Source organism: Myotis brandtii, unplaced genomic scaffold, assembly GCF_000412655.1.
Source record: "Myotis brandtii unplaced genomic scaffold, ASM41265v1 scaffold26, whole genome shotgun sequence".
Lineage (NCBI taxonomy): Eukaryota > Metazoa > Chordata > Mammalia > Chiroptera > Vespertilionidae > Myotis > Myotis brandtii.
In genome coordinates this window covers 1,221,017-1,229,070 of record NW_005359880.1, presented here as the reverse complement: position 1 = coordinate 1,229,070, position 8,054 = coordinate 1,221,017, and positions in this window count along the sequence as shown.

Sequence of the window (8,054 nt, the reverse complement as noted above, 5' to 3'; positions counted from 1 at the left end):
AAAAAAAAATCAATAAAATATATTTAAAAAATAAGAACCCCCCAAAATCTCTCTGCCTTTCCTTGTCCACTCTCTCCTTTTTCCACACTCTCTGTGCCTCAGAAAGCTAACCTGTATGGACTTTATCACCAGGGCTTCAGGCCCTCTTTGTCTGGCTGGGCTTGATAAGCTGAAGCTCTGGGAGAAACTGGAGGGATGTGAAGAGAGAGATGTTGAGGTAGTTAGCCCCTTAGCTCTCTCCCTGTCCGCAGTTGAAAGGTCTTCAGCCACCTGTGTCCCTCAATTAAAACTGACCGCTCTCCAAGTGGCTGGCTCTCTCTCATGGGGTTCTCTGGTGGGACTCTGTCCCCTCGTCTTTTGGGGCCTGCAGTTTGGCAGTTACTTTCCTGACATCTAGAAGGAATCCGAAGTCTTAGAGAAATGGATAAGCTGAAAGGAATCCATATGTGCAACCGGCTCAGCCATCTCCTGTCATACCTTTCTTGAGGGACCAGAGGACACTCCTCTCACCAATTAAGAAATGTCGTCATGAAGGGGCATGTGCATCCTGGAAGAGCTCTGTGGTGACTGTCCTCCGAAGCTGGAAATGACCATGCAGTGTGATATCCATGGAACTGGGTTTCTGACTTCAATAGGAAAAATGGGATATTGCTGTGGTAGAGGCCTGGTGATGGCGTTTAAGAATCAGTGAAAAGCCCTAACCGGTTTGGCTCAGTGGATAGAGCGTCAGCCTGTGGACTGAAGGGTCCCAGGTTGGATTCCGGTCAAGAGCACGTACCTTTGTTGTGGGCACATCCCCAGTAGGGGGTGTGCAGGAGGCAGCTGATCAATGTTTCTCTCTCATCGATGTTTCTAGCTCTCTATCCCTCTCTCTTCCTCTCTATAAAAAATCAATAAAATATACATTTTTTAAAATGAATCAGTGAAAAGCGGGCAAAAATACCACAGGAAGTTAATCAGAATGTTTAAAAGTAGCCTTAAACTAGCAAGAGAGGAAAGAAGAAGCTAGGAAAGTTAAGAACAAAAGAATGAAGATTAAAGCATGACAACCTGTGTCTTGTTCATTGAATTGAGGGTGGGGTGGGGTTAAGCTATCTATATTTCATGCAGTCACCTACTTGGTTTGGGTGGGAGCTGTCACCTTCTGGGAGACCAGGAGTTTCTAGAAGATTCCTAAGAATCCCCAGCTCGAGGTCTGGTAGGAGCACCATACCTGCAGCTCTCGGGTCTCTAATGGTGGCAGGCAGCTCTGCAATGGTCCCTAGGAGTGCTGCAGGGGTTTCCAAGGGTTTCCACTTGACCTTTCCCACCCTAATAGCTCTCACTCCTTGGGTCAGAGAACAACTGTGGTGATTTGACAGTTACAGAGAAAACATATTCCCACGATATAATCAGGGGCTGGGAAATGAAACACAAGATAAATCTGAGTCTCAGGCCAACAGCCCATCTGTCGCTGATCTACATAAATGCTAACCTGTGGAACACAGTGATATTTCTGATCTCTGAGAATCAGTATAAATTCAGAGCCAGTACCTAATAACACCCAGAAGATCTGGGGTTCTCCTGTCCTCAGTGCACCGTTAATTGGGTAAATGACTGCAGTTGCTCTCGGTTGAGGGTCTTTGGTTCCATAAACTGACTTAGTTCTCAGAACTTGCTAAGAAGCTGTGAATCTCTACTATGGATCCTCATGTCATCTCAGCGGACCCCAATTTTTCTTCCTATATATGTCAAGCAACACACACCATTTCATTTCTGGAGACTCTATCTGGTTAAAACAATCTGGGAATTCTGTTTACTATCAAGTTAGAAGGTATAATATCACAGAAGAGAAAAAAATGTTCCTTGATTAAAGGTCTGAGGGTGGAACATGAGAAATATCTGAGGCTTATTAGAGATACTAGGGGCCCAGTGCATGAATTTGTGCACCTTGAAAGGAACTGTGGGCTGCGAGGCTGCAGTGGGTACAGGGGTGGGTCTTAGCCCATCCTCCATGCCCCCGTCTGGCCCCTCCCACCATGGCCCCCAGTTCCCTGTCTGTCGGTAGCCCTACTCCCACTGTTGCCGCTCCCATGGACTGATGGCGCCGGCCCTGCTCGCACCCACTGACAGCGCAGAGTGTTTGGGGCCAGCGCTAGCAGCAGTGCAGGGCCGGCGCCATCAGTGGGGATTGCCCCTCAGGAGCAGGGGGAGGGGGAGAAGCCCTGAGGGGCAATCAGGGCCAGCATTCACCGCTCACACCTACTGATAGCGCTGAGCGATCGGGGCTGCCACTGGACGCTGGCAGCAGGTGTGAGTGGGGCCAGTGCCAGCAGCAGGTGTGAGCGCCAGGCGGGACCGGGAGCACAAGAGCAAAGAATTTTCAGTAGCCACCAGAGGCTCGCTCTGATGACAGTGACTGGCGCCCCCGCCTTGGTCTAGCGCCCCCGCTCACCTGCTCCACCATCCCTCCATGGCTGACACCTGCCATGTTCTGTGATCCCCACTCTCACAATCCAGGACTGCTGGCTCCTAGCACCTCCTGGTGGTCAGCGCACGTCATAGCAACCAGTTGTTCGGTTGTTTGGTCTATTTGCATATTAGGGTTTTATATATATAGACTAGAGAGCAAGCAAGCCTCGTGCTCGCTTCAGTGCCTGGCTGCCGGCCGCCATCTTGGCTGACAGTTAATTTGCATATACTCACTGATTAGCCAATGAAAAGGGTAGCGGTCGTACACTAATTACCATGTTTCTCTTTTATTAGTGTAGATACCTACCATTTGAGTTTGTTGATTGCTAGGGAGAAGGTGTGAATTTGTGGTAGGGTTTTAGGTTTCCGTTGTAATGCTTACATCAATCAAAAATTTGCAAGGTTATCTATCCTTTATGTATAGAGAAATGTCTCCTTGTGAGTTAGTCAACATTTTTATTGTTGTTTATTACAGTTAGTTTACCCACATGCTTACTAATTTATTTGCTGAAGAATACATCTTGTATCTCATTCTGCCATTCAGCTTCCATTTCTTTCTTATCTACTAGAGGCCCAGTGCATGAAATTCATGCATGGGGGCGGGGGGGGGGTGTCCCCCAGCCCGGCCTGCACCCTCTCCAATCTGGGACCCCTTAGGAGATGTCCAACTGCCGGTTTAGGCCCGATTCTGCACTCTCACAATCCAGGACTGCTGGCTCCTAGCCGCTCGCCTGCCAGCCTGCCTGATTGTCCCTAACCGCTTCTGCCTGCCAGCCTGATCACCCCCTAACCACTCCCCTGCTGGCCTTATTGACACCTAACCACTCCCCTGCCGGCCCGATCTCCCCCAACTGTCTGCTCCCCTGCTGGCCCGATCTCCCCCAACTGTCCTCCCCTGAAAGCCCAATCACCCCAACTGCCCTCCCCTGCCAGCCCAATGGCCCCAAACTACCCTGCCCTGCCAGCCCGATCACCCCAACTGCCCTCCCCTACTGGCTCGATCGCCCTCAACTGCCCTCCCCTGCCAGCCCAATCGCCCACAACTGCCCTTCCCTGACGGCCATCTTGTGGTGGCCATCTTGTGATGACATCATGGCAGCCATCTTGTGATGATGTCGCACGAGGGCACCACACGACACCACCTAGGCTTTTATTATATAGGATGTCATTTGGTGGTTCTTTCAGCAAAGGTCTATTGGTGGTGCACTCTAGTACACTGTTACTTTCTCTCATTATACAGATACTGCATTCTGGTTTCCACCCTTGCTTTTGAGAAGTCTACTTAGAGTTTAATTGTTCTCTCTCTGTAGATTGTCTTTTTTTCTGGTTCTCTTAATATCTTTTCTTTCTGTTCATAGTTTAGAAGCTTCATCCTATGTCTGGGTATGGTTTTAGTTTTATTCACAATTTGGGTTTGTGATTTCTCGATCTCAGGATTCATGTTTTTCATTAATTCTAGGCTAACATTACATGTCTGTAAGGAATTCTTATTTTAGAAAACTAATTTCCTCAAATGTAATGTTTTAGGTTCTCTATTTACTGGCTTTGGGAATGTACATTCGTGGTGAAGTTAAGGATGGTAAGGCTGACCTGCATAACTTACATCTCCAGGTATTACTCGGGATGAATCTCTGCCTTCCTTCCAGGACAGATTTTTCTCTCTAAACATTTTTTTCCCTCTTCTACTGCGCCATACTCCCTAGAGCCAAAACATCTCTATTCATTCCCTTACTCTCCAGCACCCTTGGCCTCCACATCTGCTGAGCTATGAATCTCAGCTGGGAGCAGTTTCTCTGCCCACTCATGACCTGGGCATGCAGGGCAGAAAACCTGGTACCAAACAATGCTGGGCACATATTGAAAGAGGAATGTAGGGAATTCAAGTCAATTTGCAACAAGTACTCTAATGAGCCAGTTGCCCTGGTGAAAATAATGAACATTTCTCACTTCAAGTGCCCTTTACTGCAGGTCCAACACCTCCCAGCTCAGAAAAAATAACCACCTCCTGTGTCCATTTCATCCACTTCACCAAGATTTTATTTCCTTTCAGCATTTTCCTTTTTAAAAGGCCTCACTTGTTAGATACGAATCTCTACCTTTCCTCTGATGTTTTGACAACATTATGAAGTGTAAGCAATGTGATAGTGCTGCGTGCAGGTGGTATAGGGGGACCTTCTCCCATAAGTCCCCTCCCACTGCCACCGTGGGGAAGAGGTAGTAAGTGATTCTTTTCATAGTGATGGCCAATGATTGTATCAATGGTGGGCACATGACTAAGGTGACATGCAGTCAACCATAAATGCATCATAGGAGTGCCGGAAATTATTGAAACCAACCAAACTGTCTTCCTCTCTTATCTAGACTGTGGAATGCAGGGAATAACTTGAATTTAGACTTATTCAGCAATAGAGATTCTGTGAGAAGCAGCCTGTGGGGAACAGGGATAATGAAATTAATGTTCCCTGGAGCTGTCTCAGTCTCAGAGTGATTCCCAATTCCAATTCCTATCTAGAGTGGAAGTAGCTGGCCAGATAGGTGGGTACTCACAGATCATCACTGGGCAAGAGTAGTAATTAATTTTAGCATATAAAATTTTATTGAGTTTGGGAGATTTACATTAGGTCTGAAATAGCAAGGTTGATAAAGTGACTTTTCTGCAGCTCCGTGATCCACAGAATGTTGGGAAACTTATCGCAGAAGTTCTACTTAGCTAAGGTTATTTCCTATCTAGAGTGGAAGTAGCTGGCCAGATAGGTGGGTGCTCACAGATCATCACTGGGAAATAAAGAAGGGCAGGCTTGGAGCCCAGACCCTCAGACCTAAGATGACTTAGAATGTAATTTTTTAAAGTAAATCTAAAGTATACCCATTTCTTTTGTGAAATACATAGCATCAATTCTGCAAAGATTAATGATTTTACACTCAGTTGGAGCCAACTAATGTAGTAATTAATTTTAGCATTTAAAATTTTCTTTGAGTTTGGGAGATTTACATTAGGTCTGAAATAGCAAGGTTGATAAAGTGACTTTTCTGCAGCTCCGTGATCCACAGAATGTTGGGAAACATATTGCAGAAGATCTATTTAGCTAAGGCTATTTCCTTAAAACAAAAACTTATTTCCTTCAGCTGACATAAACATTCTTTGAAATCAAAAGAGATTATCCCACGCAGAGATATGCAACAACCAAAGGTAATAGACTGAGGTCTAAGACTGAATAAAGTATTATGTATATAGAAGGTATCTATACACATAAAGCAGGAGACAGGAATCCTGCTTTAGACAGAAGGGTAGACTAGCTATCCCACCAAAAAACACCTAATGCTGGACAAAAAGTTAATGTAATCCTCAAGATCAAAAAAACTTGAGCAGATAGTTTCAAGCAAATAAAAATTCAGATACTATAGCAAATAAAAATACAGAACACCCAGTTAAATTTAAATTTTAGGTGAAAAAATATTTATATTGCATGGGACATACTCCTGCTAAAAAATTATCCTTTGTTTCCCCGGCCAGTTTGGCTCAGCTGGTTGAGCCTAGTCTTGAGCACCGAGGGATCTCCGGTTCAATTTCTGGTCAGGACACATGCCCAGGTTGGGTTCCATCCCTAGTCAGAGTGCATATGAGAGGCAGCCAATCGATATTTCTCTCACATCAATGTTTCTCTCACTCTATCTCCTCCTCCCTTCCTCTCTTTCTCTCTAAAAAAAATAAAAAATAAAAAAATATTTAAAAATTACCCATTGTTTACCCGAATTCAAATATAAGCAGGTGACCTGTATTTTATCTGACAAATCTATCCCAGGGCCAAATGGCTAATCCTCATGTAATCCTGGGGAACTAGGCTTTGCATTTGGGAAAAGTGGGAGCTAAACCTAAGAGCTTCACACAAAACTAGGACCCTGTTTCTATTTAAGGGAGCCAATATGGAAATTTGTCTGTCTCTCCTACACCTCTGAGTAGAGAAAATACAGCCTTAATAAGTCTCCCCATGAGAACATAGGACTGGAATTCAAATTTGTATTTACAGTGTGGTGAAACTATAAACTGAGAAATTAAATTTCTAAAAGATTGTTAGAACCCCTAGTGGCAAGCAGAAAAAAATGCAAATTCACTCTGAAAGAAAGCATCCTTAATTCAGTCTCTTAGAGTTTCCAAAAATGAAGTTCAGCAGAATATAATTCCATAATTTAAAAAATATACAAGGATAAACAAGTCACCGAGAGTTAGGAGAAATAACCAATTTAGATGACCTATTACTACAAACATGGGCATTACCAACTACATAATATAAGCTACATTTAAAATACTAGTATATGTTGAGATTTAAAAAAAAACATAAGCATGGAACAAGATGTAATAAAAATAATTAGAAGATTTGAAAGAGACTTCCTCAAATTAAAAAGCAATGTCATTGAAATGTAAAATTCAATAAATACTTCATATGGTAAAGGCTAGGCTGCTCTAACCAAATGACTCAACAATAATTCAATGCCTTAAAGGAGACTGGAGTTTATTTCCTCTCCCATAAAAGCCAGAGGAAATGTTCAAAGTAAAACATCGGCCTCCTTCATTTGGCCATTCAGGAATACAACGTGTTTCAGCTACCTTTTGGGAAATGGGTTGTCATGGGTTCCAACGAACCAGAAGGAAAAAGAGAGAAAGGAGGAGGTATGGCCAGGCCCTACATTTCCATCTTAGAATTGTATACATCTTTTCTGTTCACTTCTGTTGGCAAGAACTTAGACCTAAGTGTGCCCCTTGGCAATACTTCCTCTCACCCCTCTCCAACCCACTGACCCCAGGCAAATACTGACCTACTCTCTCTAGCTATAGATTACTTGGAGTTTTCCAGAATTTTAAATAAATAAAATTATATGGTATATACTCTTTTTATTTTTCTGGTTTTTTTTTTCATTCAGTAAAACTATGTTGTTTTATATAATACAGACAAAGGCTATTTGAGTCCAAATCTTTGCATGGACATGTGTTTTCATTTCTCTGGGTGAAAAGGTTGGGTCACATGTGTGGTATATGTATAACATTTTAAGAACATTAAAGCAACCTTGTATATGTGGAATAAAACTCATGTGAATATAATATGTAGTTCTTTTATATATTATTGGAACAATTTACGAAAATTTTATTTGGAATTTACATTCAGGAGGGATATTCTTCTGTAGTTTCCTTTAGTTATGTTTTTTCCCCTCATTTTGGCATCAGGGGAAGACTGGTTTCATTAAATGAGTTTAAAAATAGTTCCTTCACTTTAGTTTTTCTTGAAGAATTTCTGTAGAATTGGTATTATTTCTTCTATAAATGTTTAGTAGAATTCACTAGTGAAACTAAGTGGGCCTGCAATTTTCTTTGTGGGAAGATTTTTGACTGCAAATTTTATTTAATAGATATTGCAGTGTTTAGGTGATATTTTTATTTGAGTGAGCTTTATTAGTTTGGGTCTTTCAAGGAATTTGTCCATGTCATCTAAGTATTAAATGTACTGACATGACATTGTATGTAATATCCCCCTTATTTTCTTTTTGATATTTGTCTTTACTCTTTGATATGTGTCTTCACTCTCCCCCCCCCCCCCCCCCCGCCCCCC